The sequence below is a fragment of the Poecilia latipinna genome, unplaced genomic scaffold, assembly GCF_001443285.1.
Source record: "Poecilia latipinna isolate Pla-1442-1.1 unplaced genomic scaffold, P_latipinna-1.0 Scaffold1456, whole genome shotgun sequence".
In the NCBI taxonomy this organism is placed as follows: domain Eukaryota; kingdom Metazoa; phylum Chordata; class Actinopteri; order Cyprinodontiformes; family Poeciliidae; genus Poecilia; species Poecilia latipinna.
Window position 1 is genome coordinate 21 of NW_015114072.1, and position 9043 is coordinate 9063.

Sequence of the window (9043 nt, forward strand, 5' to 3'; positions counted from 1 at the left end):
GTAGCTGGGGTGGCAACAGGGGTGGCGAGGCTCTCGTTTGGGCTGGCAATTGCCACCCCAGTAGATCCGCCCCTGCACCCAATGACAACCAATGATGGAGATGCTGCCCCACATCATCATACTGCCTCCTCCAAAAACTGTTTGACAGTGATAGAGAAGATTTGGTCAGTCTGTCATGGGTACAACCCTTAAATCTTCACCAACTGACTAAATCTTCACTCCACTCTGCTACTGGACCCACACCAGTGAAGAGGATAAGAGGCTCTGACAGTAGAAAACATAACACCAAGATTCATGGTTACAACCAAGACCAAAGCCAACCAAGCACATATTTCATTGAGTTTTTTCTTATTGTGTAATTATTTCTGCGGTAGGTAGACTGTGGCCCATTTGTCCTGTGCTGAACCGCACGTCTTCTTGTCCATCAGGTCCAGAATCTTCACAGCTGTGTCCAAGTCATCAATGACTTTGTGTCTCCTGAGCATGTGGGCAGGTCCTTCCACCTGACCCAGGAGCTGCGCGCCAACAAAGAGGAGGTCAACTATGAGGATAAGCTGCAGGTAAGGAACCTGAGGAACAAGCCACAATCCCTTTGGTATTTCACATGAATATGATCCCAGGGTAGATCTATGAATGCATATGGTGCTCACCTCAATATGTTTAGTATTGAGGTGATATTATAGGTTTGAATAGCTTCACTGGTAGGCTAACTCCTTTTAGCACTACTTGAACACAGCAGTAGTGTTTTCCAGCGTTCAATCAGATCGGTTTGGAAGAAGAAACCGGTCTTCTTCCAGTGGGTTCTGCTGTTACAGCAACACAATGCAAAGGTTCTGGCTCAGGACTTTTGTATGTAAAAAAAACAAACAAAAAAAAACAATTGCAATTCATTTTGTTAAAATTTTGAACTCACTAAAATACTGGTATTAATTTGAATACAAGCAGAGCAAAATAAACCTGGTCCCTTTACTATCTTTACTGTCCGTCACCACTGAGAGACTTTACATATATTATTAGACCAAAGAAAGCTGTAGAGTTTACATTTCTACATTTGTGCACTTATTTCTCAATATTACTTTAAAACCTTTAAAAAAATTTTAAAATATGATGATTGACAGGATTACTTTAATTTTATTGTCAGTTGCAGCCGGTTGGTATGGAATAAATATTAACAGTTCTACATTTACTGGGGCCTGCCATAGCAATGCATAAGAGAACAATGAAATGCTTTCCTTTTCAATGCCCCCTCACAATATAAATATCAAAGCGTGCGGCTTGATCCCATGATGGGGCGCTATTACTTTTGTCGGCATTTTGAGTAACCATGGTGGCGAATTCGCGAAAAATGAGCCAAATTCAAATCAAATCTAATTTTAACTGACACTGTTTTGTTAGACTTCAGAGGGCATTTGCATGACAATGATCCAACAAAAACGGAATCTTTGTTCCGTTTTTGTTGGATCATTTACATGAAAACGTTCTAATTACGATCTTTGTGTACACAGTAACGGTACGCATCAAAAACGTGTAATGCTCCCGCCACGCCACTAGTTGGTGCTAGGTTCTTTGAAACTAAGTGCGCATGTGTTTAAAAAACAATTCTACTTGAAGGCACGTGGATTCGCGTTTCCCCATCAGGTACTGTTCTCCCATAGATTGGGAGAAAACACGCATTGTGTGCGTCTGATTAGGGCGCATGCAGTTGGAAAAAGTGGGATAGATTTGCTGAAACACCTTGTTTGAGCTTTCACGGTGTCCGTAGTTCTCTAGATAAGAGCGCTGAACAAGCAGCCGTGTATTTTGCCACCTGGGCGGTGCGGAGCGGTGAAGAGACGCTGAGGGAACTGTATCTGATGGGGAAACACGAATTGTAGTAATACCAGCATTGTCAGTAGTTTCTTCTGTGGATTGTAGGAAGCAGCTATGTTTTGCATCATACTATGCATGAGCTGGGGATTCTCTGGAAGAAAAGATCCATTTTCTCTGTTTACAAGACAACGGACACCGGTATGTTTCAGAAACATCGCACTCTGGTTTTAAATCTGTGCCGGTGTCAGAGAAAACATTCGGTGGTGTCATGTAAATGTACAGTACAAACGCAACAAAACTCTTCCGTTTTCACCCAAAATCATTGTCGTGTAACGTGTAAACAGAGATAGAATTTTGTCTGCCCCTCTGTAGCTGTGTCCGAATTCAGGGTCTGCATCCTTTGAAGGACTGGTCTACGTAGGACGGGTCCTTCGAAGGCCGGGAATAAACTAAGACCGGAAGAAAAATATCTGTGGATTCGGACAGGTCTAGCCTTCACCAACTGTCCCCTTCCCCACCTCAGCGTAACTCATGTTGCCTAGCAACCGTGACAGCGTGAAGCAGAGAGCGGAGAAGAAGAAAAAAAACAACGGAGCCAAAGTTTGTTTTTCAGTCATGTATTACTGATTCCTATATTATTCTTCACCTTTTATAGTAAAGGATGTTCCATAGTAAAAAGGAAATCTCTTAATTTGATTCTAAAATGTTCAAATGTGTACTGCACTTTTCTACAAGGAATACAAATTATTCATTTACAAACATAATACTCTCCACATCGCAGATAGGACATTACGGTTAAATAAACCTATTATGTTTGAATGCTTAACTTTAATTAATCAATCAAACCGATGTGCTCTGCTTTGAAATACTTTATAAATCAAACATTTTTCAACCAGATCTGTCTGGTTGACAAATGTTGTGAAATTTACCAACTGTGTTTAACTCCCACTCATTGGGGAAAGCTAGCAAGAGTTTTTATAACAATGTGCCAGGAGTTAGGCGTTTTCTCTCGGTATACCGAACATGGAGCGCCTGGCCAGCTGACAGCTGGCGAGGGGAGCTGGCTGTTAACACAGCAGTAGCACACAGGTCCAAAAATGTCAGAGCAATATTGCAATTAGATGATGTATTGATGAACCGAGCAGATATTTGAGATTTACACACTTACATTCTCGCCTAAAAACGTTGAACCAAATCACGTTGTGTCATTTAAAGTGTTATATAGCTAAATAATTTGTCGCTATTCACCGCCATTGACGCTCTGCCTGAACGCCCAGTTGGAACCCGCAATGAATTATGGGATATCGTGGGCCATGAAGGATACACCGGACCCATCCTTCAAATCTGGGAAAAAGAAGGACGCATTTGAAGGAGTCTTTGAATTCGGACAGGCCTTGTCGCCATGCTATGACGTAATCGGCCTACAAGTCCATCCTTCGAAGGATGCAGACCCTGAATTCGGACACAGCTTGTGTCTCACTCACACATGAAAGTTCTCAGAGAGAATTAATTACTATAGAAATAGAACACTGAGGAGAGCAGAGATGTAGAGAACTACAATTCCTACAGAGAAGCTCTGGTCTTCTCTGGTCTACAGAGAAGGCCAGAGCTTCCAGTCAGAACTACAGACACGCCAGGAACACTTACAGACAAGATGGCAGTAGAGCAAAAGAATTAAGTTCCATATGACTCGTGAAACTTGTTGCCCCTAAACTGACAACCACTTTGGACTGTTTTTCTGATGTTAATACTGAACATTTCAAAATAAAAGCCTCAATATTTCTCTCAGGTCACTTGCAAAGCAAAGTTAAAATGAGGCTAAAATGCTTATGCTTTTTGAACAATAACAATATTTGTTGTTAAACTGTTGCTAAGAGCCACTAGTTGGTGCTAGGTTCTTTGAAACTAAGTGCTTAAAAAACAATTCTACTTGAAGGCAGTGTTTAACGAAGATACTGACGACGATCTTTATGGATAAATACCTACTGCCTCACAGTGGTTGGTCCTGGGATCACACCTGTACAAATTCTCACCAGATTCCACATTTTTAGGACTTTGTGCTTCTTTCATGTGTTCCCTTTGAAGTGCCACAAAGTAAACATCTGATTTTTACTTTTGCAAAATTTACCAACTGTAAATTTCTTGTGTCTATGAAGATAATCAGTATTTCAAAAGAGAAGATGTTTTATAAACAACACTATTAGTTATTAGCTTGGTGTTAAGAGATGAGCGATTTTTTCTGGTAGCAAACTGCCATGAAGTATAAATCAAATTTTTACTTTTATAATAATTTACCTCTGACCAAAAAACATTTTCACTTTTCTGCAAAATTCACTAACTGCACAATGTTAAAGTAGTAAGTAATGTAAGATAAATAGTATTTCAAAAGAGCAGAAGAAATTTTATGTTTTTTGAACAATAACAATATTTATTAATCTGTTGCTAAGAGATGAGGACGTTTTCTGGTAACCAAGTGCCACAAAGTAAACATCTGATTTTTACTTTTGTGAAATTTACCAACTGTAAATTTCTTGTATCTAAGCAGATAAGCAGTATTTCAAATGAGCGCATGTTTTATAAACAATAATATTAGTTATTAATTTGGTATTAAGAGATGAGCCTGTTTTTTTCAGATTACGAACTGTCACAAAGTACAAATCAGATTTTTACTTTTATAATATATTAACCACCAATGACAAAAAAAAAACCTAAACATTTTCACTTTTCTGAAAAATTCATTAACTGCACAATTCTTGTTAAGTAGTGTAAGATAAGGAGTATTTAAAAGAGCAGAAGAAATCTTATGGTTTTTTTGAACAATAATATTTGTTGTTTATCTGTTGCTAAGAGATGAGCGTTTTTTCTGGTAACGAACTGCCACAAAGTAAATATTTGACTTTTGCACAAGTAAAAATCAGAAGGCAGTACATTAATATTAACATGCTACTTATACCCCACATGCCACTGGTAGCATTTAGGCTAACATTAGCCTTTTGGTTAATTTGACCTTATACACTAATTTTAACATACTTAAAAGTTTGTTACTCAACATGCTTGTGACTCTTCAGATAGTATTGAGTACTTTGTACCTTACTTTAGCTCATTTTTAGCATCAGAATGCTGGGTTCCAACTGATGGGTATACCTTGACAGGTCCCATTTAAGTTTATTCAGAGTTGTTCTAGTTATTTTATTGTTCTACTGTTTCGAATGGAGAAATATTTAGCTCTACAGTTACACAACTAATTTGATTGATGTCTTGTTTCACACCAACATTTGAATAGTTTAGATTACTCTACAGTCTCTCTTGCTTATAGTTCCTCATGTTAAATGTCAATTTATTGTAATCATATTCAGTTTTCTAATAAACTTTTGAACATTTTAAAATTTCATTGGGGACAATGATATATATAAAAGCTTTTATGCAAGCATGTTTTATTTTTTGTCTTATGGTGTGTAATACTTGGTTTTTCTGGTATTTAGTTGCTTTCAGACCATTGTAACTCGGTTACCTGTTTGAGGAAGTAACTAGAAGCTGGTCACCACTGGTTGTCATCATAACTGTGCAGTTTGTCCAGGCTGCATTTCACTTCTCTCAACCTCCTGCACTACACAGTTTGACCACTAGAGGTTGCCAAAAACACTTTTCATATGAAAGGCAGAAGTTCTAGTTTTACATTCTCCGCATTGGCTGTAATTGGACCAGAAGAGAAATTAAGTTCATTTGCGACACTCATTTAGAAGTTTTTTTATTTATCAAAAGAAATATAGGTTTAATCTTTTGATTACATATAAAAATTGTTGATGTTTGTCCCGATTTCAGGTGAAGAATATCTTGTACCACTGTGTGAAGGAGGTGGTGAGCTCACTGAAGAGGAATAACTCTGACAAAGATCTGAAGGAAGATAATTCATGACACCTAGTTAACCTTGGCCGTGCTATCCAAAACGACCTCCGACCTTCGCTGGTCTTCAGCCTCACCCTCCTCATCATGTGCTGAAGATGGTCTGCTCAAAGCTGCTCCCATGACCCTGGAGGCTCTGCAGTGTCAGACCCTATCTAGTGGTCAACTACAAACACAGCTGAGTCCATGTTCTGTTGAGCCAAATGGAGAGCCAGGATCAGAGTGCCTGCTGGACCCATGAGACTGAAGCTTCGCTGCCTAGAACCAGAGCAGAGATGGCTACAGGACACCAACGACCGCTGGAGGAACTCTGACCTCCTTGGCGTGACCTTGGCTTGCTGCATCAGTGACAGACTGGGCCCTAAGAGCCTCTGAGGGAACTGCTGGGGACAGGAAGCGCCAGCTCACTTTAATCTGCCTGTGGTTTCTGGGAAGGAAGATTTTGCTGAAGACAAGAGAGAACCAGGAGATTAAGGATGCTTCATTCAGCAGCCTCTGCTGCCTCTTTTATTTCCCTTTTCTCTCCAGTTTGTCCGTGTCTTTTCTTTTCTGGACGTTCCCGTCTTTGTTCTCTGTTCTTGGTTTTCTTTGTCAAACTGTCATTTCTTCCTCTGGAGAGACGTTCCAGCTCTGATAATGCAATGTTATGAAGAAGAGAGACTTCATGTAAATGTGAGCTGTATAGTTCTTTTGTTTTACTCTGTGGTTTCAGTTGTTATGATCTCTACTGTGATGGAGGACACACACACACGCGCACACACACACACGGGCTAATGCCTGTGACTTTGGGAAATATTGACACTCTCCAGTCCTCATGCCATAAATCTATTTTCTGAAAATGAACTGCCAAGCTATTGTTCAGACTGTAAAGTTGTATTATGTAAAGAAAAAGACTTCTACACAACAGTTTATGAAAACAAAACTAACCGCTGTAAAATTTTGACATTTACAAAAAAGATGTAATTTATTTAAGAATTGTCTTGCTTTTTTTGATAAGATTTACTATTGTGAACTTTTGAGGTTTAAAGGTTAAAATAATTAAGAAGTTAACTATAAAGTGTAAATATATACATATATACATTAAGTGAAGTATTTTTTTAAAAGACACCTTGCTTCAATTTAAAATTTTGAAGTGCAAGTGTAGATGCTTTGTACATTAAAGTTCAAAAAGGTTTTACATTTTCCATTAAAATGGATTTATCAATATGTCGTTTGGTGGTTGTGATTCTGATGAGATCCGGGAACCGGATGGTTGAATGCAGAGAAACCAGCTGGACCAGCGCAGGAAGCTCTGGATTATTGGTGACTCACAGCTGGAGATTGATGTGGCGCTCCAAAGATCCTACGGCAGAGGGTAATCCAGACAATGGAGGGAACAAATCATCCCCACCATCAGACAATGGGGACCAGACCCACTGAAGCCCTGGGCCGCTGACCCGACAGATAGCCAGACAAATGAACAACCTGGACCTACAGCCTGAAGGCTCACTAAGAAGCACGAACTGCTACCTCTTTATGTAGACTGACAGGCAAAAACTATATTTAAAAAAATATTTTAAAGAGTAACAGAATACAGTACAAAATCAGACATTTAGGCAAAGAAAACATCCATCCATCTTCCTCTGCTTATCTGCAGTCGGGTGGCGGGCGTAGCGGCTCCTCCAGGGGAAGCCCAGGGCGTTCCCAGAGGAAACATTTAAGTGTGAAGCATACCGTCTCAGCAGATAGAAAATAAAACTACAAAACGCCTTCGCAGTGTTTTTGCTGTTCAGGCCTAATTAAAACAATGAAGCTTGCTTGTACCAGTCTCACTTTCACACACTTTTGTGAAAAAAGTATAAGGGAAAGCTTGTACTTTTTTTTCACAAAAGTCGTAACTGACCCATTACCTGTTAAATATAGTTTGAAGGGCAAGTTTGCTTAGAGACGTCATAATCCATTTTTATTTGTGGTTTGTTAATTTTGTACTTAAAATGTCTTGCAGTTACAGTGTTAAATGTTCTTTAGAATTTAGTTTGTCCTTTGAGAGGGTGTGTATTCATTGTTATTCCATTTTTATGCTATTAGTTAATGGTCTCAAACAACGTTTTCGTTTATCTAAATAATTTTTCCCATCAAAATTTATTGTGACAGGCCCAGTATAAACTTACTGCTGTGTATTGGCTGTTAAATGTTTGCAGCATCTTTCAAAATGCTGACTTTTCATTTAGGTTAAAGGGCATCAACTCTTTTGCGATTAAAGTGTAAGTAATATCTGAAACTCTTCTGGCTAATTTCAAAAAATTCCAGCAAAGTCGGCGGAGCCAAAAGCCACGGGTGAGGGTCAGGGGGGTGTGAGTCCTTTGGGTGAAAGGACAGAAGCTGTTAACGTATCCACCTTGTTGCTATGTTTATTAATTTTTAAAACTTTTTTTTTCAAAGCTAGTGATAAATTTAGCGACTCGTGGCAGTCAATGACTAATCTAAGATAGATGGTGCTAAGCTAGCAGATCACAACATACTAGAGAATGTTGTGAACCACTACTTATTCAGAAGAGATTTAAGTTTAGAATGTCTCACAGTGAGTTTTCAGAGCTAAGTTGTTGGTATAAAATGAATAAAGTTTTAATTTAGTGCCTTCTAACGGGTTCTATTCTCTGTCCCAATACAATGCATGACTAAAGAATGTTCTAAAAGAACTTAGCAGAAAGACATTTTAATGGTTTGTCCTTCGATGAATGGTGACGATGGGATCCTTACATCATTTATGTGGTGACTGGTTAGGGTTGTAGTGTGTTGCTCTGTGCAATGTTAACCATCAGATGGTGCTGTTGTTCCATTGCCCTGCTTGTTGTGAACTCTGACCTTTTTCTTACTACTGTTGTAACTGTCAGCCTTCACAGTTTCTATGTGGAAATGATTTGGCAACATGAAACACATTTTAGTGATGAAATTATAGAATTTTGGGAGATATTAAAAGATCTGGACCATAACACACAACTGGTCAGGAACCGAATGATTAACAGATCTGCATTAGCCTTCAGGCAGTCTTAACTAGAACCATCACAGAAATTGAGCTGAACTAATAAATCTAATAAAAATTTATTAGCCAAATGTACCGGATAAAAGAATGGTTTGCAGATAGCATCCTCATAAAGATGAGGATGAGATTAATGTGTTTTATTGATTTCCTTTGAGGCAGGCTGCTGTGTGTGCTGACCCTGGTCATACTGAGGTGGGATGTTGCTGTGCAGGAATGAAGGCAGACAGTCATGTCCTCCTATACTTTCTATATCAAGCGTAAGCAGGGGCGCAACTACATATTATTCAGGTGGATGCGAAAACATAAATC

At 39.0% G+C, this 9043-nt stretch overlaps 1 long non-coding RNA gene across 1 annotated transcript; it reads left to right on the forward strand.

The window, feature by feature from the left end:
* The first annotated feature begins 389 nt into the window (after nucleotides 1-389).
* LOC106962757 (uncharacterized) lies at nucleotides 390-6915 on the forward strand. Its single transcript, XR_001428051.1, has 2 exons — nucleotides 390-560; nucleotides 5632-6915. It is a non-coding gene; the product is annotated as an uncharacterized LOC106962757 (long non-coding RNA).
* Nucleotides 6916-9043: the final 2128 nt, after the last annotated feature.